Source organism: Bufo gargarizans, chromosome 6, assembly GCF_014858855.1.
Source record: "Bufo gargarizans isolate SCDJY-AF-19 chromosome 6, ASM1485885v1, whole genome shotgun sequence".
Classification (NCBI taxonomy): Eukaryota; Metazoa; Chordata; class Amphibia; order Anura; family Bufonidae; genus Bufo; species Bufo gargarizans.
In genome coordinates, this window is record NC_058085.1 from 75,957,347 (window position 1) to 75,982,758 (window position 25,412).

A 25,412-nucleotide genomic window follows, 5' to 3' on the forward strand; every position below is an offset into this window, starting at 1 on the left:
GAATTGGGATAAATGTTCGTTTAAATGTTTTGGGGATAATAGAGTAAGAATGGAGGATGTAAGATATGAGGAAGGGCCGATCAAAATATTGGGGGTGTTATTTAATGATGATATGAAAGGAGATGAAAGTTGGATTGAGTGTGGGAAAAGGATTGAAAGAAAGCTAAATTTTTGGAAATTAAGAGAGTTGACTATGACTGGTAAAATTCTAATAGTGAAAGCAGTGGTATTGCCAATCATAGCATTTGTGTTTTGTGTGTATCCTATGAATGTTGTGAAGTTCAAAAAGGTGGAGAAAATTGTGTTTTCCTTTCTATGGGGGAGCAGAATGGAGAAAGTGAAAAGGGAATATGTGCAAAAGTTAAGGGAGAATGGTGGGCTGGATTTTCCGAATTTTGAGGTGTCATTTGGTATAAGTTATGTTAAAAGTTTTGTGGTTTTGATTGGGAAAGAGAGTAAGTGCGCATATATGATGAGATACATGGCAGGTTGGATGTTGTATGGGTTGAGATGGAAAAAGAGGGATGCCAGAGTTCCGGTGGCTTTTGTGTGTCCGAAATGGTATATGGTAATAGAGGTTTTTATTAAGAAGTACGATTTGTTAAGTGTTAAGATCGATGAGTTTAGGAACAAGAAATATGTGTGAATGTATGGCGAAAGGAACAGATTGCATGTGATATTGTGGGTTTGGGTTCGAGTGAAGCTGAAAGGGTATGGAAGAATGTTTCAATTAAAGGTACGTCGAATAGACAAAAATATATAGTGTGGTTGAGTTTGCAGAATGCGTTACCGGTGAGAGAGGTTCAGAGAAGGAGAAGTTTGATTAGATCTGAATTGTGTCCAAGAGAAAATTGTGGTGGGAGTGAAAGTGTAAGACATTTGTTTTGGGATTGCAGGTATGCACAAGAAGTATGGAAAGGGGTTGGAGGTTTGGTAAAAGAACTGACGGGTGTTACGCATATGAGTTGGAAAGTGGCTTTGTGTGGTATTGGGGCGAGTGGTAAACAGAATACTAGATTATTATGGTTTATAATATTTTGTATGATGGAAAGTTTATGGGATGTGAGGAATTTGTGGGTGTTTAAGAGAGAGGCTTTAGATGTGTGAAAATTTTTGTATCTAAATTGTATTTTGTTTATAAATGGGATAGTCAGTACGGTGGAGGTTTAGATAGTGAGGGGGTGTGGAAGTATAAAAAGTGGAGGTTCCTTCTTGATTGATTAAATAAACAAAAGACCATGATGATGAAGTAGAAGGTACTCTTTATGGATTTGGTGTTTTTAGAGATGCCGAGATGATGTATACTGAGTGCTGAATACGTACTGAAAGGTCTAAAAAAAAAAAAAAATCTGTTCTCATCAGTTTAATATCTGATACGTCCCCTATCTGGGGTCCATATATTAAATGGATTTTTCGAACAGGGAGATGGAAAAAGAGCTTTCTCTGTCCACTCCACGCATTAGCCTGGTATTGTAGTACCTCCAGGACCGGTGCACCCTTTCTATTCCAGTATGAAAAAACAGAATGAAATTGAGTGATGGATTTCAAGGATCCTTCCAGCAAGCAAGTGGAAAGTTGCTGTGCCCTGCCTCAGGAGCCCTGCACTTCAGCTTCTCCTTCCTCTGTGAGGGTTTTGCTGTGCTGCTGCATCTAGCCTGTCAATCTGTTAATTGCATCACCTGTGTGTGGGTTTGTTCCAGCACCAAGCAACCCAGCCAGTCACCTCTCCTCACACAGTCCAAATCCAATTAAGATTGATGGCTTAATTGTTGTGTTAATTGGCTTATCACCTGAATGCAGTTTTTGGACCTCCCTCCACTCTGTGAACCTCTGTTTTGATTTGGGCCTGTTGTGCACACCTGGGCAGTCTGCTGAGTTGTTCCTTAGAATTGACCCTTTTGTAGCAAGTTTGCTTGATGTAACCAATTTTGTTTGCCTGTGTCTCCCTCTTGTGGATCTATTAAACTGGATGACTTGTAGGCTAAAATCTAGTCCAGCACTTCCTATGTATCAGCAACAGAGGTCAAGTAAGGGGTGTGTTCATAGGGTCCTCCTTGGGACACAATCCGCTTCCAGGTCAAGCCTGAATTCAAGAAGGAGGTAACTCTGAAGACAATCGTGGAGGAAATGATCTTTAAGGTACTGCAGTTGAAATCCCAAGATGTGGAATGTTTACAGGATTTTGCTTCCCAAGGGATTTATGATTTGACTTTATATTCAGAAGCAGACTGTTTGAATGCGGTGGAGAAAATGTTGGCAAGTAGAGAGGCTATTCTCGATAAAGTGAATGTTGAACCTTGTTTCAAGCAATATCGGCGGAAATTGATTGTTGATATGTATAATCCTAGGATAAACATCGACATTGTCAAAGCATATCTTTACCGTTTTTGTGAGCAAATCGACGGAGGAGAAAAGATGCTTAACAAATGGTGTATGCATAATGGAAAATGGAAGTTCTTTGTTGTATTTAAAAAGGACAATGCTAGCCTGGAAGGATACATTTGTCCCCCTGCGAATTTTACAATCTGAGGAGAAAGAGGCTATTGTTTTTTTGAGGGGCAAACCTCTTATTGTCGAAACTGTAATAAGTATGGACATACAAAAGACCTCTGTCAGAAGGGGGTGGTTTGCAAAAACTGTGGTAACCCGGGTCATAAGTCTATCGAGTGTAAAAATGAACGGGTGTGTGATCTGTGTGGAATAGTTGGGCATATGGCCAGAGCATGTGATAGAGGTGGAAAAATCCTTTTTTTCCAAAATGGTGAAGGATGGTGGGAGGAGGAGAGAAATGGTGCGTGAAATGGTGCGTGAAATGGCGCGTTTGGCAGAAGAGGAGGGCTTGTCCATGGACCAATGTGACGGTGGAGCCCCCTCCTCTCTGGCTAATGAAATGGGAGAAAATAATGTGGTAGTGGAACCTCCTCTTGACCGTGATGATGGTGTCCACATGTAGATTTTTTCAGGTAACTCCCAACAAGGTGCAGAGGAGGTGAATGTTGGGGAGGAAAATGTGGAAATGATGATTCATGAGATCTCTAATGAAATAAGTGGAGAAGTTTTGGATGTGATGAGTCCAATCAGTCCATCTACCTTTTGTGAAGTTGATTCGGAAGATGGGATAACACCCGGTCAAAGATGTGTTGCAAAGTCTTCTGGGGAGGAAGAAGGGGAGTGGTCTGGGGGTGGTATGCATAAAAGACTTAAGTATGAGCACGCAAATAGGTTTGAGGCTTTGTCCTCCCTTGCAGGGGATTGTGACAACGCCTCTCAGGGTTCGCCTGGTAATGTGTTCTTAGAGCAAGAAAGTGTAGATAGGTTGATGAGAGTCAGTCTAAGTAGAAATGCCAAGAATTAAGATGGATTGGAAGTATTACTTTATTATAGTCACTATGAGTTTAGTAGTGGTATCCTGGAATGTGAGAAGTATAGGGAATGTTCATAGAAGGGCAGGTGTCTTTGACAAATTAGGTAAAATGAGTGTTGACCTCTTTTGCTTACAGGAATGTGCCATTAGTGTCGCCCCTTTGGATTCTGAATGGTGTCATGTTAATTCTTTTTGGTCTCCTTGTAGTGAGAATAGGAATACGGGGGTAGGGGTATTGGTCAAAAACAAAAATATAGTTGTAAAAGAATTTAAAATTGTGATCCCAGGAAGGTTTGTTATTCTGGAATTTGATTTTTGGGGGCAAAGTATGAGGATTTTTAATTTATATGCTCCGGTGGAGAAAAAGGATAGGGTTAATTTTTTTGAAGTAGTAAAATTTTATTTGCCAGGTAGAACATCTACAATTGTGGCAGGCGACTTTAATTGTATTAGGTTTGCTACTGATAGAGAGGGTGTGGTTGAGTCTAAGCTAGACGCTTCTTCTATAGCTTTAAACCAAATTATTCAAGATCTACACTACCAGGATGCTGGTCTATTGGTTGATAGTGTAGATAGATTTACTTTTTTTGCTGAAAGTGGTACTGTAAAATCAAGATTAGATTTTCTTTTGTTTTCTCAAGGGATCAAAATTATGAATTGTAAGCACTTGATGGTTGGAGTTTCTGATCATAAAATTGTTAAGGCGGAGGTTTGTATGACAGAGTCTGTGACCTTTGGGAAGGGGTTATGGAAGTTGAACATTAGCTTGCTAGAAGACAAAGATGTGATGCAAGAGTTAGAAAGATTATTTAATTACTGTGTTGGGAAACAAAAAGAGTTTGTCAATATATTACAGTGGTGGGATTGGACTGAAAAGAGGATGACTGATTATCTTAAAGGCGTTGGTGTCTGGAAAGCCAGAAAAGAAAAAAGAAAGAGAAGTTGTTTTGGTGAAAAGACTAGAGACCTTATACAAATTAAAAAGTGTTGGCTTTGAGGTAGAGGGAGAGTTGAGTAAAGTGAAAGAGGAAATAAGAAAAGGGCTGATGGAACGAGGGAAAAGGATTGTGTTACAGGCAAAAGTTAAACATTTGGAGGAGCATGAACAGTGCACTAGATATTTTTTCAAAAAGTGTTTTAAGGCAAAAGGCTTTTTTGACTCTGTGCTGTCTGTGGGTGGTGAGGTAACTGGAGATAAAATGATTAATGAAATTAGTAAGTTCTATGAATCTTTATTTGGTCAGGATAATGCAGCATCAGATAAAAAAATTGAAGAATACTGTAAGGTTTTGGAAAATAATATCCCAAGAGGTGAGTTGGATTTTTTGGAAGGGGAAATCACTGAGGATGAAGTTAAAAATGTGATAAGTGCTATGGCAAAAGGTAAAACTCCCGTTGATCTTTCATTAAAGAGCAGATGGTGGGTGTCATCAAATATGCCTTTAACTCCGGTTCGTTGTCTGAGTCGATGAAGCAAGGGGTAGTCACTTTGATCTATAAGAAAGGTGATAGGAGAGAAGTTAAAAACTGGAGACCAATTACCCTATTAACTAGTGACTATAAGGTTTTAGAAAAAATTGTGGCTAGCAGACTTAGTCATATAATTAAGTTTATGATTGGAGTACATCAAACTTGTGCTATCCCGGGAAGAAGGATATCTGACAATTTATTGTTCTTGAGAGATATGATTTTTCATGCGAATAATGCTCAATTCCCTTTAATTTTGGAAGGTATTCATTTAGAGAAAGCCTTTGACAAAGTTTCTCACCGTTTTATGTTTACTACTTTGACAAAGATGGGAGTGCCACAGAAATTAATTACAGTCATACAGGGTCTATATAAGGAGGTGGGTAGTAGGATCCGGGTCAATGGGCATGTTGGTCCAAATATTCAAGTTAAATCAGGAGTGAGGCAGGGATGTCCGCTTTCACCTATCCTCTTTATCTGTGTAATGGAAGGATTATTGACGACCTTGCAAAAAGACAAACATGTATCTGGTTTCCATATTCCTGGAGGGGATGGGCAGAATGCTAAATCTTTAGCATATATGGACAATGTGGTCCTTGTGTGTGGATCACAGGCTGATCTAAATCGTGCAAATCTGCATTTGAGAATCTTTTGTGCTGTATCTGAAATGCGAGTTAATTGGAATAAGTGTCAAATATGTAATTTTAGGAGGAAGGTGGAAATCAATGTGAGAGAAGTACCGCAAAAAGAGGATATTGAAGTGCTAGGGGTGGTTTTTGAGAACAATCTCAAAGGAAAACAGAGTTTTGATAAATTAGAAGCTAAAATCGATATGAAACTAGCATTCTGAAAATTACGGGATCTATCTTTGAAAGGCAAGATATTAATAATTAAAGCTATTATATTGCCATTACTTTTGTACACAGCTGTGATCTTCCCACCGGGGAAATTATGGTTGAAAAGAATAACTAGGAAACTATTTGTTTTCTTCTGGAGCTCTAAAATGGAGAAGTCCAGAAGAGAAACTGTAATGAAGAGGAGAACTTTTGGGGGATATGAGTTTCCAAATATCGATTTCTTTTTGAACATGCATTACTTTCTATTGATTTATAACATTGTTAAAGCTGAAAGTAGAACAGCTTGTATGATAAAATATTTGACAGGATGGCTTTTTGTTAAATGGAAATGGATTGAGAAAGATCTGCGGAAACCAGTGTCGCAAATTTTACCTGCTTTCTATGTGACCATAAGATCTTTTTATGAAAAATACGATCTGAGTTGTATAACTAATATCAACAAAAAAACATTAATGGGACAACTAAGAAGTAATGAAGTAATAAGTGATGTGCCTTTCCTTAATGCTAAACAGTCAGAGTTTATATGGAAACTTTTTTGGACCCCAGGAATTCTTAAAGGGGTTGTCCCACTTTGCTGTTTCAATCTTACCAGCAGTAAATGTCCTGATAACTTCCTGGTTCTCAGGCAGTTGAGTGAAGGCCACGCCTCCTCATGACTCACCCTCAGAGCTCAGTCCGTGCTCGTTCATGTGGATGAGTCATCCACATGGAGCCTGCAGAGTATGTAAAGCCCATCCCCCTGCTGGGGAATCACTCAGTGACCACTGACCAATGCTAGTGAACTAATGTAGTAACTTGTGGCTGTCCTGCATTCTAATACACTTTTACACATAAAACCTGTGTTACAAACCCATTCTGTGCAGCAAAAACAATAAATCACTACAGCCCAAATGCATGTTAGCTAGTAGCCATATGATCTGTGCTAGATATAGATAGATATATTCACTGACTTATTACCCAGCTTTCCCGATGTCTGATATTATCACTGACTTAGTACCCAGCTTTCCCGGTATCAGATATTATCACTGACTTATTACCCAGCTTTCCCGGAGTACAATATTATCACTGACTTATTACCCAGCTTTCCCGGTGAACAATATTATCACTGACTTATTACCCAGCTTTCCCGGTATCAGATATTATCACTGACTTATTACCCAGCTTTCCCGGTATCAGATATTTTCACTGACTTATTACCCAGCTTTCCCGGTGAACAATATTATCACTGACTTATTACCCAGCTTTCCCGGTATCAGATATTATCACTGACTTATTACCCAGCTTTCCCGGTATCAGATATTATCTCTGACTTATTACCCAGCTTTCCCGGTGAACAATATTATCACTGACTTATTACCCAGCTTTCCCGGTATCAGATATTATCACTGACTTATTACCCAGCTTTCCCGGTAAAGCTGGGTAATAAGTCAGTGATAATATCTGATACCGGGAAAGCTGGGTAATAAGTCAGTGATAATATCTGATACCGGGAAAGCTGGGTAATAAGTCTGTAATATTATTGTACACCGGGAAAGCTGGGTAATAAGTCAGTGATAATATTGTACACCGGGAAAGCTGGGTAATAAGTCAGTGATAATATCTGATACCGGGAAAGCTGGGTAATAAGTCTGTAATATTATTGTACACCGGGAAAGCTGGGTAATAAGTCAGTGATAATATTGTACACCGGGAAAGCTGGGTAATAAGTCAGTGATAATATCTGATACCGGGAAAGCTGGGTAATAAGTCAGTGATAATATCTGATACGGGGAAAGCTGGGTAATAAGTCAGTGATAATATATGATACCGGGAAAGCTGGGTAATAAGTCAGTGATAATATCTGATACGGGGAAAGCTGGGTAATAAGTCAGTGATAATATCTGATACCGGGAAAGCTGGGTAATAAGTCTTATAGACTTATTACCCAGCTTTCCCGGTGTCTGATATTATCACTGACCTATTACCCAGCTTATATGGGGGGGGGGGGGGGCATCTGTGGAGGGCACTTATGGGGTGGGGGGGGCATCTGTGGAGGGCACTTATGGGGTGGGGGCATCTGTGGAGTGCATTTATGGGGTGGGGGCATCTGTGGATGGCACTTATGGGGTGGGGGGGCATCTGTGGAGGGCACTTATGGGGTGGGGGGGGGCATCTGTGGAGGGCACTTATGGGGTGGGGGGGGGCATCTGTGGATTGCTGCCTGGACTCCTTCTGGGCGCCGGAGCACACGGCGTCCTCGGTTGCTATGACGCCGTGCGCTCCCTCATGCTGCCGGAAAACAGTAATACACTGCTATGATCTATAAGATGTATCACTGTATTCCGGCAGCATGAGGGAGCGCACGGCGTCATAGCAACCGAGGACGCCGTGTGCTCCGGCGCCCAGAAGGAGTCGGCCCGTGACTAATAGGGCCCAGGGGAGCATATCAATCACTAACCTCTGCCACCGTGATCTTCCAGGGCCCTCCTCCCTCCTCTAGAATCTGCAGGACAGCAGCGTAGCAGGCAGACAGTCTCTCTCCCCGGCACTATCTCCAGCATGCAGGACACGCCTCCCCAGCTTGTAAAACAGCCATGTGTGCGCGTTCTCGAGCGGCCGGCTGGGGAGAAGGTAGGACATTGTGCGCAGGCGCGGCACATACAAGCCCCGCAAGTATCTGGCCGTATCCATGGGATACAGGTAGACAACAGAGGCGCAGATGAAGGCATTTTTCAGGAGAACCGTGCAAGTTAGGAAATGGAAGTTATTTAGAAGATTATTCAAGGACACTTGGGGAAACTGATTAACAGCAATTAATGAAATGGGACAACCCCTTTAATAGATATCTGGACATTGCTTGGATGACTCTACATGGGTGTCTGCCTACACGAGCCTTCCTGAGAACAAGAGGTATAGATGTTGTGGAAGTATGTCCAAGAGACGGATGTGGAGGAGTGGAGGACTTGGAACATATTTTTTGGTCCTGTGTGTTCACAAAACAGGTTTTGTTGCACTTGAAAGGTTGGCTGAAGATTATATTTGATTCTGATTATGGATACGAACACTTATTGATCGGACATGACTTTTCTAGAAGAGTGGAAACCAGAATATATTGGATTATTTTCACGATACTAAAAGCAACGTTATGGGATGTGAGAAACCTTTTAATTTTTAGAAAAACCAAAATATCTGAGCAGAATACGGTGAAATTATTCCTTTCTAGGGTTTATCTAGTGGTCTTGTATGATCGGGAAAGATGGGATGAAGGGAAAGCTGAGGAATGGTGGAAATTTGAAAAATGGAAACATTTGTGTTAAAAGAGTATGTGAAGTATTTTCTATCCTTTTAATAAAAGTAAAATAAGTCCAGATGATGTTGAGATCACTTGAATATGGTGAGTCACTGAATGGTGAAATGACCAGAGATTCAAGAGTGTTTTTTGACTGATGGAGAAAAAAATAAAAAAAATAAAAAAATAAAAAAATCTGTTCTTATCAGTTTAATATCTGATACGTCCCCTATCTGGGGACCATATATTAAATGGATTTTTCGAACAGGGAGATGGAAAAAGGGCTTGCTCTGTCCACTCCACGCATTGACCTGGTATTGCAGTACCTCCAGGACCGGTGCACCCCTTCTAATCTGGTATCAAAAAACAGAATGACATTGAGTGATGGATTTCAAGGATCCTTCCAGCAAGCAAGTGGAAAGTTGCTGTGCCCTGTCTCAGCAGTCCTGCACTTCAGCTTCCCCTTCTTTCCCTGTGAGGTTTTTGCTGTGCTGCTTTCTGCATCCCTTGTGCTGCTGCCTCTAACCTGTCAATCTCCTAATTGCATCACCTGTGTGTGGGTTTGTTCCAGCACCAAGCAACCCAGCCAGCCAGTCACCTCTCCTCACAGTCCAAATCCAATTAAAATTGATGGCTTAATTGTTGTGTTAATTGGCTTATCACCTGAATGAAGTGTTAGGATATCACCTGAATGCAGTTTTTGGACCTTCCTCCACTCCGTGCACCTCTCTTTTGATTTGGGCCTGTTGTGCACACCTGGGCAGTCTGCTGAGTTGTTCCTTAGAATTGACCCTTTTGTAGCAAGTTTGCTTGATGTAACCAATTATGTTTTCCTACTGCTTTATTAAACAAGTGAAGTTTGTTTGCCTGTGTCTCCCTCTTGTGGATCTATTAAACTGGATGACTTGTAGGCTTAAAAGTAGTCCAGCACTTCCTATGTATCAGCAATAGCTGGACCTTCCTTGTCTGGCCAATGGACGGAACACTGCACGTGTCACAAGAGGCCTGTAAGGTCAGAGGTCAAGTAAGGTCAGGTCACTGGATGACATCACAAGGGCTCTAACGGAACACTCAACAATGGGGCCGTGACATCACAATCAACAATGCCTAGACACCTTTTTTTTTTTCTTCTCTCTCTCACTACTCTCCATTGACTTCTTATCGGTCATTCTGCTTGGCGCGCTTTGGGCCCAGGAATTTCGTGTGAAGAAAAGGCGTGACCAAAAGTGGTGGGTGGAGCTATGCAGATCCGAAAAACACGAAGTGGAGCATGCTGTTGATTTCAGAGTGTAGGACGCACGTTTTCCCTGGTTTTTGAGAGAAAGAAGCCTCCCGGACTGTTTCTGCAGCTGGGGCCTGTAGCCTATCGCCTTCACAAGTGTTCTCCATAGAGGACCGTCGGCCTGTAGGGTGAACCCTTTTCTGGTTATCGCTTCTCGGCCTTTTGGCTAAGATCAAGTGTAGTATGGAGAGGTATTGCACTGGTCTTGGCCAGAGGTGCCCCGGGTACCCGGACCCTCGGCCTCAGGTGAGGGCTGTAGTTCATAGCTGCAGTCCGAGCCTGTGCTGCTATTGGGGGGACGGCTTAGTCCTGGGGCAACGAGGAGCGATCACCCCTGCCACCGCACATAGCTGCGGGGGGCAGTCTCCAGCGTTCTGTTGGAGGAATTTTGGATTTAAAAGATCCTGCAAGACAGAAGTATGGAGTTTTCGGAGAAGAGAAATTGCTTGCGCTTCATTTGCAAGAGAGAGTCCGTGAGGAATTGGAACGAAGAGTATGTGTTGGATCTTTTGGGACAATGCGGGAATATTGGAAAAGAAGAAGTGCTCTGCATGCAACGAATTGGTAAGAAGCAAGTTTATGATGTGACTTTGTTCTCTGAACAGAAATGTATTGACTTTTTCATGGATTGGAATGAAATGTTTTCACAAGAAATATAAGTTTTTGTGTCCTGCATTGGTAGAGCAAAGAAAATGGTAATTGAAATGGATGACCCGTTTGTGGGGATCGAAGAAACTAAGTCTTTGTTGGAGAGTTTTGGATTGATTGTAAAATTCGAAAAGAACTTTGTAAACACAGTGGGTATATGGAATGGCAAAAGAAGATTTTTTGTATGGGAGATTGGGAAAATGCCAGAAGTGTGGTCAGAGAGATGTAAAGGTCAAGAGATTGTAGAAAGAGTAGTATTGGAAGAAAGCAAGAATTTGGAAGATTTGAAGAAGAAAGAAAGTAGGAAAGTGCCAAAGAAAGTAGAGAGTAAAGAAGAAGTTTGTGTGAAAGTTGAGAATTCTGTGAAAAGTGTGAAAAGTGTGAAAGAAGAACAATGTGGAAAGAAGAAAGAAGATAAAGAAGTGGTTAGATCCCTGTTCCTGATATTTGGGGTATAATTTGGTCTAAAGAGAGAGAGAGAGAGAGAGTGAAAGAGAAAGAAGTAAAAGAAGAGTTAGAAAATGGAATGAAGGGAAAAGTAAAGATGAAAATATAAGAAGATGAAATATTTATGTTTTGTTTGTCTTTTATGTTTTGTTTGTCCTTTATGTTTGGTTGTTAAAATAATAATAATTTTAAAAAAATAAGAAGAAATATAAATAAAAAGTATTAAATACGTTTGAAGCGAATGATGAAGCGCAATACATATGATGGTCTCGATACAAATATGTGGCGTAAAAATAAAAAAATCTGTTCTTATCAGTTTAATATCTGATACGTCCCCTATCTGGGGACCATATATTAAATGGATTTTTCGAACAGGGAGATGGAAAAAGAGCTTGCTCTGTCCACTCCACGCATTGACCTGGTATTGCAGTACCTCCAGGACCGGTGCACCCCTTCTAATCTGGTATCAAAAAACAGAATGACATTGAGTGATGGATTTCAAGGATCCTTCCAGCAAGCAAGTGGAAAGTTGCTGTGCCCTGCCTCAGCAGTCCTGCACTTCTGCTTCTCCTTCTTTCCCTGTGAGGTTTTTGCTGTGCTGCTTTCTGTAGTCCAGCACTTCCTATGTATCAGCAATAGCTGGACCTGCCTTGTCTTGCCAATGGACGGAACACTGCACGTGTCACAAGAGGCCTGTCAGGTCAGAGGTCAAGTAAGGTCGGGTCAGTGGATGACATCACAAGGGCCCTGACGGAACACTCAACAATGGGGCCGTGACATCACAATCAACAATGCATACAGCCTTTTTTTTTTCTTCACACTACTACTCTCCATTCACTCCTCATGCGTGTTTCTGTTTGGCGTTCCTTGGCACCAGGATTTGTGTGCGACGAAAATGCGTGACCAGAAGTTGTGGGCGGAGCTATGCAGATACGAAAAACACGAAGTAGAGCATGCTGCTGATTCCAGCGCGTAGGACGCACGTTTTTCCTGTTTTGTGAGAGAGAGAAGCCTCCCGGACTGTGTTTGTGGCTGAGGCCTGTAGACTGTTGCCTTGAGAAGTGCTCTGCGTTTGCGAACAGTGGCCCCGTTGTCGAGGCCGAGCGTGTTATCGCTTCTTGGCCTTTTGGCTAAGATCAAGTGTCTTGGCCAGAGGTGGTGGTGAGGGTACCCGACTCCTCGGCCTGGGAGAGGGGCTCAGGTTCATAGCCTGGGTCTTACCTCCCTGCTGCTATAGGGGAGCGGCCTAGTCCCAAACCACTGGAGAAGCGATCATGTGCGGCATTCTGCCGGTATGGAGCGTCAGGGAGTACGTAATACTCTGCGTTTTCTGGTTAAGCCAGCTCATATGTTTCAGATCGGAAGACAAACCTTGGTGGAGGACGTCATCGTGAAAACCCTGGAACTCGATTTTGGATACATCCTGTGCCTGCAAGATTTCCCGAAGGTTGGGCGCTTCGATCTTACTCTCATCGAGGAGGGGATCTGCGTGGATATTTACGAGAAAGCGAAATCCCTTTAGGTGGAGGACCCCCAGTCGATTCTGCACAAATTCGACATTTTTCCGGCCTACTTGATGGAGGAAAGAGTGGTAACTGTTCATCTTTTTAACCCCTTTACCCCTATGGAGTTGGTGCGTGCTTTTTTGCTACAGTATTCTACCACAGTCAGAGGCCCGCAGAAGTTGTATGACCGTTGGGGACTGGCCACCGGCAAGCATCGGTTCTGGGTAAGACTGTCTCCCTCCCCCGAAGGGATAGGTGGTGTTAAACACCCACCAGGGAACTTCTCTATTGGGGGCTATAGGGTTTTTTTGTATTATGAAGGGCAGCCGAAATATTGCCGCCAATGTTTCAAGTTTGGCCATGTGATGAGCGAATGCACAATTGGGAAGTGCTGCCGTAATTGAAAGGAACCTGGCCATGAAGCTGGAGCATGTGATAAGGCACGCAAATGCGACACATGTGGTAAGGCGGGGCATGCTTGTAAGGACTGCCCAAAGGCCCTAATTCAGGGCACCCCGTCTTTCGCAGATGTGGTAAAGAAAACAACCAGGCTGTTCGAGAAAAGGTGGAGCCCTAGTAGACCGGACGGTAATAGTGTGGACCCTGTAGTGGAGGTGGGGGCCCAATCTGAAGGTGAGCAGCCGTCGGGGCCGGAACCTATGGAGGCTGCAGGGGGTTCTCAGCAGGGGCAGCCAGCCCAGGCCCCTCTTGTCCTCCAGTCGGAGCCGGTTATTCCAGGAGGTTCTGATGATATATTCCAGTTTGGTGAGACTGTTGGGGGGGGAGGATAGATGGGAGCTAGTAAAAGGGGCAAAAAGGCCCAGAAGGGACCCGGTTCCGGAGAGCCAAGGGGATGATACTCCTCCTTGTGGACAACAACTGTCGGAGTCCTCAGAATTTGTATCGGAAAATTCGTTCTCGGCATTGGAGATGGTGGAGGCGATGCTGAGTCCACTAAGCGGGGCTTCTTCCCCCTATTTGGGTGCTGAGGAGGTGGAACAACTTGCAGAGGTAATGCAGATGCCTCCCAATTCGTAATCTTGTGTGTTAATTTCTTAATGTTTAATTCTTAGTAATTTTTCAGTTTGTTCCCTCAATGTGAGGGTCTTTAAAAATAATGCCAGACGCTCCGCCATTTTGGAAGATCTGGCTAGTAGGCCAGGGGATATTTTTTGTTTGCAGGAATGTGGACTAGATGTAAGTCCTAAAAAAGAGGAATGGCGTTTTGGTGAATCTGTTTGGTACACTTCATCAAGGAATAAAATTGATGGGGTGGGTATTTTATTTAAAAATAAGAGTTTTGTTATTGACCATCACATTAACATTGAACCTGGAAGATGTATTATGGTTTTTGTTAAATTTAGAAATATTATGTTTAGAATTATCAATGTGTATGCTCCTGCGGATAAAAATCTAAGAAAGGATTTATTTGAAAAAATTCAACTCTTTTTACCAGGTAGGATTCCTTGTTTACTGGTGGGTGACATTAACTGTCAACTAGAGGGTGACAAAATGGATGTCACTAGTAAATTATTTAATCAAAATATGAATGATAATATTTTGAGGGATGTTGTTAAGATATGTAAGATCAAATCAATCCCAAATACATACCATGCAGACAGAGGGGGCATACATTCCAGGATAGACTACATTTTTGTTTCAAGCGCTTTTTTGGTTTAAAAGGTATTCACAAGTAAGAGTGGGATACACGGATCATGAGTGTTTGCAGTGTGATTTGGAACTAGAGAGTGTGAAGAATTATGGAAGAGGGGTGTGGAAGATGAATATGAGTATGTTAGACGATGAGGGTGTGAAAGGGGAATTTAAGAAAATTTATAGTGGATGGTGTCGGAAGAAGAGTGAGTTTAAATGTGTTTTGGATTGGTGGGATTGGATGAAAGAGAGAGTGAAAGTTTTCTTTAAGAGGATGGGTTATAAATGGGCAGCGAGGAGAAGGAATAGGTATGTTAGATCTAATATGAAGCTGGATTTTCTGTACAGTATGAGGGAAATGGGTTATGACGTGGATGAGAGTTTGTGTGAGGAGAGGAAGGTTTTGAGTGATCTATTACGAGAGAGAGGGAAGCAAATAATTTACCAAACAAAAATGGATGTGTTGGAGAAAGATGAACGTTGTTCCCGTTTTTTCTTTAAAAAGGTAGTAAGAGGAAGGATGGAGTTAGAAAGGGTGAAAGATGTTAATGGGGTAGAGATAGGTGGGGATGGGGTAAGCGGAGTGGTAGAAGAATTCTATAAGGAGCTTTATAGGGAAAAGTGGAGGGATGCGGGTTTGGAGGAGGAGGTCCTTGGGGCATTAGAACACAAGGTAGGGATTGAAGATTTAGGAGGGTTAGAAAAGGAGATCTCTGAGGATGAGGTTAGAAGTATAGTTGTTGGTATGGCTAGAAACAAAACGCCAGGGAGGGATGGAATTCCAGTGGAATTCTTTGTTAAATTTTGGGATTTGTTGGGTAAAGATTTAGTGGAGGTGTATAGGTATATGTGGAGTGAGAGTGTGATTAGTAAGTCGATGAAAGAAGGAGTGGTGGTGTTAATTTTTAAAAAGGGTGAAAGAAGTGACTTGCGTAATTGGAGACCCATAACGTTACTGAATGCTGATTACAAGGGGTATGCTAGGTTGATTGCAAAGAGAATAAGTAGAGTGGTTGGACAGATTGTGCAAGAAAAGCAAGTGTGTGGTGTGCCGGAAAGAAGTATATCTGGGAATTTGATTTTGTTGAGGGATGTTTTGTGGGATGGATTGCAGAGAGATAGGAGTGTGAATGTGTTTTCGTTGGACTTTGAAAAAGCCCTTGACAGGCTTTCACATATTTTTCTGTTTAGAGTGATAGAAAGAATGGGATTTCCGAGAGTTTTTGTCAGTGCGATTAGAAGTTTGTATGATGAGATAGGTAGTAGACAGTGATAGAATTAGCGTTTGGTCTGGGGTTAGACAAGGATGCCCGCTTTCACCAGAGGTTTTTATATGTGCTATGGAGCCTTTGCTTTGTCTGATTAGGAATGATACGTTTATGAGAGGAGTAAGTGTGCCTGGGAGTGGTGGTAAGAGTGTTAAAGTGTTTGGGTATATGGATGATGTATGTGTGATAAGTGAGAGTAAGGCTGAGCTTCAACGGGCTAAGTTGATTGCAGATATTTTTTGTGGGGCCTCAGCCTTTAGAGTGAATTGGGATAAATGTGAGGTGAAGTGCTTTGGTGGTGGAGGTGAAGTGCTTTGGTGGTGGATGTGAAGTGTTGGACTTGGGTGTGAAAGTAGTTGACAATATAAAAGTGTTGGGTGTTAGGTTTGATGAAAGGATGACTGGCCAGAAGAATTGGGATGATGTGAGAAGTAAAATAGACAGGAAATTGGATTATTGGAAAATGCGAGAGTTATCGTATACTGGGAAAATATTGGTGATAAAATGTGTGATTTTGCCAATATTGCTGTACATAGGGAACATATTCCCACCAACGTACATAGAATTTAGGAAAATTAACAGAGTGTTGTGTTTGTTTTTGTGGGGTGTGAAAATGGAGAGAGTTAAACGTATGACTGTGATGAAGTTTAGAAAGAATGGTGGTTTGGGGTTTCCAAATGTTGAGTTGTATTTGCATATAAATGTTATGGTGAATGTATTGAGATTGTTGAATGGGGGTGGTAAGGTGGCTTGTATGATGAGTTATACGGGGGGTTGGCTGTTGTGTTGGTTGGGGTGGCGTGAAAGGGATTTGAGGCAACCGGTGGCCTTTATTTGTCCTTACTGGTATGTTAAAATGGAGAATTTTGTGAAGGAGAAAGGTTTGTCTAGGTTAAGTATGAATGAACTAAAAAATAAAAAGAAGGTTTTGGATGTATGTAAGAAAGATGAGGTGGCAGCAGAGATTAATCTATTGACTTCAGCAGAAGCGGAGAAGGTGTGGATGAGTATAGGAATGGACGGAATGACAAATAAGCAAAAGGATTTGGTGTGGTTAAGTATGCATGGGGCTTTGCCAGTGAGAGAGGTGCAAAAAAGTAGATATTTAGTGAGGATTGATGTGTGTCCAAGACAGGGTTGTGGGGGGAGAGAAAGTATTCTGCATGTATTTTGGAACTGTAAGTTTGCCCAAAAAGTTATTAAGAGGGTGGGTGGTTTGGTTAAGGAATTAACTGGGTTAAATTATGTTACATTTGCTTTTGTTCTGTTTGGTATTGGTTTGTCAAGTAAAAAAGAGAGCCGAATGTTGTGGCTTATAATGACTTGCCTAAAAGAGGTATTAAGGGAGGCAAGGAACTTATATGTATATAAAAGGGAGGTGTGGGACGAGGCTGACTGTATTAAGCTTTTTTTAAGTCGTTTATATGTTTGTTACTTGTGGGATAAAAGGAAGGGGAGCAAAATTGATGCTGAAGGTATATGGAAATTTAAAAAGTGGAAACAACTTGTATTATTGTAATTATGTTGTTATTTTTTTGAAGTAAAAAAGGCCTGATGATGATTTGGTTAACCAGCTTGTTTACTCGCTAATGTTATCCAAACCTGAAAGGTTTTAAAAAAAAAAAAATCTTCGGTGCTGCACTTGGTCAGACGTCAGAAGGTAGGACCCGGGTACCCTCTCTCTCGGCCTGGGGGGATCGTCTTAGGTTTATCGCCTAGACTTCACCCCCCTGCTGCTATTGGGAGAGAGGCTTAGTCCCGGGGACGCCGAGCTGCGATCTCCCGAACCTCTGTAAGTCCCAGGACTTGCAGAGGAGCATTTGTATCTTTTGTCCCTAGAGACAAAGCGCCTGGTAACACCTATGGCAGACGACCCTGGAGGAGGCGGAGGAGGAGACGGGGTCGATGGAGGAGGAGGAGGAGCAGTCGGAGGAGGAGTAGTCGGAGGAGGAGGAGAGATCGGAGAAGGAGGTGAAGGATTTACTACGAAGGAGAGGAAAAAGAAGAACGGAAAGAATGGAGAAGCGACAAAGGAAAATTCTAAAGATGATAGAGCCCGGAGGAAAGAGGAAGCAAGAAAAGACGAGTCCCGTGGTGGCACAGAGGAATTGAGAGAAAATGCGACCAGACCAGAAGATGACGACGATGAGCACCAGATCCCGGATTATGAGAAAATTAAAGATACCATAAGACTATATGTAACAGAGAGCAAAAAGGATGTATATGATCTTAAATATCTTGTGGAGAAAGTCCTGTATGGCGTGTTTAGTGTACAGAAGCATGAGATCTTAGCCATACAGGACTACCCAAGACGGCGTGTATACGATGTTACTTTTAGTAAAAACTGTATCTTTAAAAGCTTTTTAGCTAAGATTCCACTGCATATAAATGATGATAGAATACGGGGCCTTAAGATACAGTATATGAACATGAAATAGATGAATCCCTCACTGTGGTTATTAAAATGTACTCTCCTTTTGCAGATCTTAACGATATTACTATATTTTTATCCACCTTTTTTAAAAAGATCATTGCAGTGAGGAAGGTTTTAAATTCTGCCGGGATCTGGACGTCAAAATGGTGTTTTAAAGTCATCTGTAACCGCGATTCCAATAATCCTGGAGGCTTCATTCTCCCCCCCCCAGCGCGTTTTAAGTTGGGAGACATGGTAGGAGACATGTTTTTTTCCAATATGCCACCATTCTGCAGGTACTGTAAAAAATACGGACATTACACGGAGAGATGCGTAAGCACATGTAAGAACTGCGGTAGCACTCAGCATGACACCAGGGAGTGCTCCGCAGGTAAAAAATGTTATTCTTGTACAAAAACCAGGCATCTCTCTCGTGATTGTCCTTTTAATAAGTCCAAGGCACAGCCAGGGCAGCGGAGGCAGCCGGAGGAACGGAAGGAACGAGCGGAGCCAGAAGAGAAGGATCATGCCGAGCCACAGCCCCAAGGAGAGGAGCCCGAGCGCATGGATACCACAAGCGGACCCCCCCCAATCAGGTATACCGAGGGAGAAGCGGAATAAGAGAAAGTCCAGTGATCAGCCGACGAGTAAGCCCCCTCCTGAAATGGAGGCTGGGGGCGGATCGGATGAAGCTGATCCGCCTGGCCCGCACTCGGTCCCTGGGCACACCCCAGAGGATCCAGGTGGAGCCGTGGCGTCCAAAAAAAGTAAGACCTATGCGTCGGTGGTGAGCCAAAGGGAGATGCCTTCTGGGGGACCAGAGGCGGACCCCGGAGGTAGCCAGCCGGGTCTCTCCACTCACCTGAGTGGTGACACGGAGGGCACAGTTCACACTGTGCCCGAGACAGTGTTCGACGAGACCTCTGCCCCGGAACGGGGGAGGGAGGACGCCGTGGCTCCGAGACCTGGGCTAGAGTTGCTGAGCGCTGAGTGGCAGCGGACTCTGGAAGGTGTGCTGGCGGGAGAGGGGGGTCTGCGAAGGGATGGTGGCTCCTCTTCTGTCGATACACTGGACACAGTAACATCTGGGGTGCTTGGTGGCGAGGAGAGTGGATGCGAGTACTCCGGCCCTGCTGATGCTGTATGAAGCTGTGCCGAGGTAAGATTTTAAACTCCCTTTTTAATCTTTTATTATGGCTATTTTAAAAGGCATTTCCCTGAACACCAGAAGCGTGCATTCCCAAGTAAGAAGAATTGCACTTTTTAATTATTTATCAATTTTATCAGATTCGGTGTTCTTTTTACAGGAGTGCTGCATCCCCCACAGTCAAAACTACCAAAAATATAAAAAAGACTGGAAACTCGGACCATCCGTCTGGTCCGGGTCAAATAAAAATAAGTCGGGGGGTGTAGCCATTTTATTTAAGGGAAATGTTTTAATAGACCATATTAATGAGATTTTACTGGGGAGGATTTTATTGGTTAAAGCTTTTATTGATGGTTTTAGATGGCAGTTTTTAAATTTTTATGGTTTTACTAATAAAAAGGAAAGAGCCGAAATGTTAGAGATTTTACCCCTTTTTATTAATGATTCCGAGCCATTGATTTTAGCAGGAGTTTTTAATTTTATTCTAAGAGGTGAACGCCGGCTCTCTAGCGCAGTGAGCCGGAACTATGACAGATCCTCCTCTCTGCTCAAAAATATCGTCATAGATTTCAAGCTCACTGACGTTTTAAAAAAAATGTAATAGTCTTTTATCTGAAGAGGCCGGCGTTACCTGGGGTAACGCTACTTGCAAATCCAGAATTTATTTTATCTTCTGCTCTTATCAAGTACTGCCTCTTAATTGTAAGCTTTTAACTAATATTTTTTCAGACCATAAGCTTTTATCTTTTAAGGTGTAGCTTGGTGGCAATCACAAAAGGAAAAAAACATGGAAATTGAATGTCTCCCTTTTAAAAGACCCTAAAGTTATATCAGATTTTATTGTCTTTTATAAGTACTGCAGGCGGGTAAGGAACCCCAGAAGGCCCATAACTGAATGGTGGGAACATATGAAAAAGAAAATTAGGACCTTTTTTATTAACAAGGGGAAACTTAAGGCCCAAGAGAAGAAGAAATTTAACGACGACCTAAATACCCGCCTGCAGACACAATACAAGCTCCGCGATCGGGGCATTGATATGAAAAAAGAAATCTCTGACACTAAAAAAGAGATTTCTCAGTGCCTGGAGCAGAAGAGTAAGGAGATCATGTTTCGTTCAAAAATAAAACACATTGAGGAGAACGAGACCTGCTCCAGGTACTTTTTTAAAAAAATACAAGAAAAACGTGCCCAGATGGCGGAGCTTGGGGGGGGGGGGGGAGAAAAATATTAATGGTATTTTAAAGAAAGTCCATGAGTTTTACACTGAGTTATTTAATGAAAAGAAAATTGATAAACATTTTATGAAAGACTCGCTGAAGGGGATTGAGAATGTTTTAGATTCTGACTCTCAAAGATTTTTATTACAGGATATCACCGAACAAGAAGTTTTAGAAACAGTTAAAAGTTTTAAGAAGGAGAAGGTGCCCGGCCCTGACGGTATACCCATTGAGTTTTATATTACATTTTAAGGCATTTTAAAAGATGATTTATTTTCTCTTTTAAAAGAAGTTTTTAGGTCCAAGGCTCTCCCGGGATCCTGGAAAAAAGGTGAGGTCTCCCTTTTATACAAAAAAGGTGACAAGGCGGATATTAAAAACTGGAGACCCATCACATTGCTTTGCTGCGATTATAAAATAATGGCAAAGCTATGTGCAAATAGATTAAAAAAGATTATACATAAGGTAATTCACCAAAACCAGGTCTGTGGGGTGCCCGGGAGAAGCATCTGGGACAATATTAACCTTTTAAAAGACATTATTAATCATACGAACGAAAGGAACGGGAAGGTTGCCATTTTATCTTTAGACTTCGAAAAGGCTTTTGACCGCGTATCGTATTTTTACCTTTTTAAAGTTTTAAAGAAAATGGGTATACCAGAAGGGTTCGTACAATCTTTGAGAGCATTTTATAACCAATGTACAAGTAAGATTTAAGTCAATGGTTTTAAGACTCAGGATGTTATTTTAAAATCTGGTGTGAAGCAGGGGTGTCCCTTGTCCCCACTGCTTTTTATTTGTGCCTTGGAGCCTCTTTTAATTATGCTACGCAACGATAAACAGATACGCGGAGTCCCCCTGCCAGGCGGAGGGGGACTAGAGGCTAAAGTAGTGGGGTACATGGATGATGTAGCCGTAATTTGCAGGGACACCCTTGCAATACAAAAAGCAACCAAACAAGTGGAATACTTTTGTTGCGCCTCCGGCTTTAAAATTAATTTTAATAAGAGTAATATTTTAAAATGTCTAGAGATATGATTTTAAATGACGTTAAGATTCCTGAGTCTGAGTCTATAAAGATTTTAGGAGTCACCTTCAGCGAGTCTAATGACGGCCTCAGGAATTGGGATGCGGTTACAGAGAAGGTAAATAAGAAATTATGCATGTGGAATCTAAGGAAGCTTACGATGGTGGGAAAGGTTTTAATTATCAAAATTATAGTTTTACCTATTTTATTATATCTTAGCATGGTGTTCCCTCCATCGGACCGTATTTTTAAAAAAATTAACAAAGCCTGCTTTAATTTCTTCTGGGGTTCCAAGATGGACAAGCTGCGGCGAGATACGGTAATGCTTCCTAAAAACAAAGGTGGAAAAGATTTTACAGATATTAAAGCGTTTCTTTTAATTAAGTATTTTAGTTACTGTTTTAATGCCCTTTTTAAAGACAATTATTGGTCGTTTTTTATTCGTTACAATACTGGGTATTTTATGAGGAAGTTTGGGTGGTTTAAGACGGTTTTAAACTCTCCCTACTCTTTTAATTTACCAGTTTCTTACAAAGTTTTAGAGAAAATAACGAATACTTTTAAACTAGACCAAAAGAGGGTGGAGATTTTAAAAAACAGTAGAATGATTTTAAAGGATATTAATGATAATAAATTGATGACCCCCATTAAGAATTTTAATGAAAGTAAATGCAAGCAGACCTGGAAAAATATTAATGAAAATTATCTTTTTAACGCGCAGAAGGACCTGGCCTGGAGCTGCGTTCATGAGTGTCTTCCATGCCGGGCATTCCAGCACCGAAGAGGATTAGCAAGCACCGCGGAGTGTCCTAGGGGAGCATGCAGAGAGGAGGAGGACATTTACCATCTATTTTGGTACTGTTATTTTATGCAAAAAATATGGAGAAAAATGTTCCCCTTGATGAAGAAGATCATAGGACTCAAAGCGCTATCTATGGACGGTGTCTTTTATGGGTGTCTGGAGTGCCCTTTAAGAATAAAAAGGACTATGGCATGGAAGATCACGAACTGCGTCAAAGTAGCTCTATGGTCGGCCCGGAACATTTTATGTTTTAAGAATGAAGTTATTTCTGAAGAAAATATTTTAAAGATGATTTTAGATGAAATGTATAATTATTATTTATTTGACAAAAAAATAACTCCTTTTATGTGTCACAAGTGGTTTTTAAGGGAATGGGGGTCAGTCATATGATTTTATAAAACCTGCTTTTCAATAAGTTATTCATGGTTTTATAATATTTATGTGATGTAATGTTGTTGTGGTTTTAATAAATGATTTTTACCCCTCGATGGGTAAATATCAACTTCAAAAAAAAATCTGTTCTTATCAGTTTAATATCTGATACGTCCCCTATCTGGGGACCATATATTAAATGGATTTTTCGAACAGGGAGATGGAAAAAGAGTTTGCTCTGTCCACTCCACGCATTGACCTGGTATTGCAGTACCTCCAGGACCGTTGCACCCCTTCTAATCTGTAATCAAAAAACAGAATGAAATTGAGTGATGGATGTCAAGGATCCTTCCAGCAAGCAAGTGGACAGTTGCTGTGCCCTGCCTCAGCAGTCCTGCACTCCAGCTTCTCCTTCCTCTGTGAGGTTTTTGCTGTGCTGCTTTCTGCATCCCTGTTGCTGCTGCATCTAGCCTGTCAATCTCTTAATTGCATCACCTGGTGTGTGTGGGTTTGTTCCAGCACCAAGCAACCCAGCCAGCCAGTCACCTCTCCTCACAGTCCAAATCCAATTAAGATTGATTGCTTAATTGTTGTGTTAATTGGCTTATCACCTGAATGAAGTGTTAGGATATCACCTGAATGCAGTTTTTGGACCTCCACTCCGTGCACCTCTCTTTTGATTTGGGCCTGTTGTGCACACCTGTCAGTTTGCTGAGTTGTTCCTTAGAATTGACCCTTTTTTATCAAGTTGGCTTGATGTAACCAATTTTGTTTTCCTAGTGCTTCATTAAACAAGTAAAGTTTGTTTGCCTGTGTCTCCCTCTTGTGGATTTTTTAAACTGGATGACTTGGTAGGTTAAAAAGTAGTCCAGCACTTCCTATGTATCAGCAATAGCTGGACCTTCCTTGTCTGGCCAATGGATGGAACACTGCACGTGTCACAAGAGGCCTGTCAGGTCAGAAGTCAAGTAAGGTCGGGTCAGTGGATGACATCACAAGGGCCCTGACGGAACACTCAACAATGGGGCCGTGACATCACAATCAACAATGCATACAGCCTTTTTTTTTTCTTTTTTTTTTTTTCTTTTTTTCTTCACACTACTACTCTCCATTCACTTCTCATGCGTGTTTCTGTTTGGCGTTCCTTGGCACCAGGATTTGCGTGCGATGAAAAGGCGTGACCAGAAGTTGTGGGCGGAGCTATGCAGATACGAAAAACACGAAGTAGAGCATGCTGCTGATTCCAGCGCGTAGGACGCACGTTTTTCCTGGTTTGTGGCTGAGGCCTGTAGACTGTTGCCTTGAGAAGTGCTCTGCGTTTGCGAACAGCGGCCCCGTTGTCGAGGCCGAGCGTGTTATCGCTTCTCGGCCTTTTGGCAGGATCTTAACTGGTTGTGTCAGGGGGCAGGTAGGGTATCACGGATCTCTATCCTCGGCCTTGTCTGGTTCCAGACTTGCTGCTATTGGGGGTGGAGGGAAGTGGTGGCCTGCCTTATCAGGACATCTGGATCTGGAGGATCGTGGGAGACTTTTTTTCTCGTTGGACTTCGGACCTGGCTGACTGGACGGAGGCGATCACAGCTCAACAGGCTGCTTGCTTTTTGGATTGAAAGATGGAATTCGTGGGAAATGAAAGGAGAAACCCAAGGGAAGGTACTCGGTTTGATTTCTTTTCTGAGAACTACCCTTTAAAGGATACAATACGTTATTTTGTTTCGCCTGATCAACGGCAAGGTAAAGACGTACTTTTTATTTACCGTGAAATTTTGTGTCCTATTTTTCAGTTGGAGAAAACTGACTATTATTGTGTTCAGTCTTTTTTTTCTAGAGGAATTTATGACATAACCTTAATAAATTCCTTCTTATGTGAAAAAATCTTTACCCTCTATGAACATAATAGGGGGAAGGATGCTTTTGTTGGTTTGAAGGTTGTACCTCTATTCCAGTATCGGACCAAGTTGGTGACTGTCCAGATGTACAGCCCTTTTGTGTCTGATCAGGAGATATCAAGCTATTTACAGTATACCAATTCTGTGAGAAACTTACTCTGAAGTCTTATGGTAAAACAAGCTTTGGGGTATGGAATGGTAAGAGGGTATATGAAGCTATTTTCAGAAAAGATTCAAACGAGGAAGGAGGAGTGGCGAGACCACCTCCTATTATTTATATAAACAGAGTTCGGGGGTACCTTTTTTTTACAGGTATGCCCAAATACTGTAAAAGCTGCAGGAAGTATGGGCATGGTGACTTTGATTGCAAAAGATGCAAAGTCTGTGTTTTTGAAGTACACCAGGAAGATCAGTGCCCTAAAAAAAATATGGAGACAAATCAAGAATTCGATAATGGTGGAAATATAGACGCCGCTTCTCAATGCAAAAGTGAGGTGGAGAGAGTTGCTGAGGATTTATGTCATGAAAAGGAGGTTGAAAGTGAGGTGGTGAGAAATGAGGATGTTAAAAGTGATGATGAAGTTATTAATATTGAAAAGCCAATTGGGGTGAAGGATAAGAAAAGGAAAATCTCACCCAAAGGTGTCAAGGGAGTGTTTTCCGGTGGAATCAGTGATTGTATCTGAGGGAAGCTCTGTGTTTGATGAAATTGATTGAAGTTCCTGAGGCTAGTGGTAGTGTGGGTAGCAGTCTACCATGTGGTCAAGAACAAATGGATTTGGAAA

At 42.0% G+C, this 25,412-nt stretch overlaps 3 non-coding genes and 2 pseudogenes across 3 annotated transcripts; all 5 read left to right on the forward strand.

The window, feature by feature from the left end:
- The first annotated feature begins 1,315 nt into the window (after window positions 1–1,315).
- On the forward strand, window positions 1,316–1,501 carry LOC122942820. Its single transcript, XR_006390732.1, has one exon. It is a non-coding gene; the product is annotated as a U2 spliceosomal RNA (small nuclear RNA).
- A 7,597-nt stretch (window positions 1,502–9,098) lies between these two features.
- LOC122942683 lies at window positions 9,099–9,304 on the forward strand (annotated as a pseudogene).
- Window positions 9,305–10,384: 1,080 nt separating this feature from the next.
- Window positions 10,385–10,527, forward strand: LOC122942870 (annotated as a pseudogene).
- Window positions 10,528–11,596: 1,069 nt separating this feature from the next.
- LOC122942686 lies at window positions 11,597–11,788 on the forward strand. The gene has a single exon (XR_006390643.1). It is a non-coding gene; the product is annotated as a U2 spliceosomal RNA (small nuclear RNA).
- Window positions 11,789–22,836: 11,048 nt separating this feature from the next.
- On the forward strand, window positions 22,837–23,034 carry LOC122942758. Its single transcript, XR_006390695.1, has one exon. It is a non-coding gene; the product is annotated as a U2 spliceosomal RNA (small nuclear RNA).
- The last annotated feature ends 2,378 nt before the right edge of the window (window positions 23,035–25,412 follow it).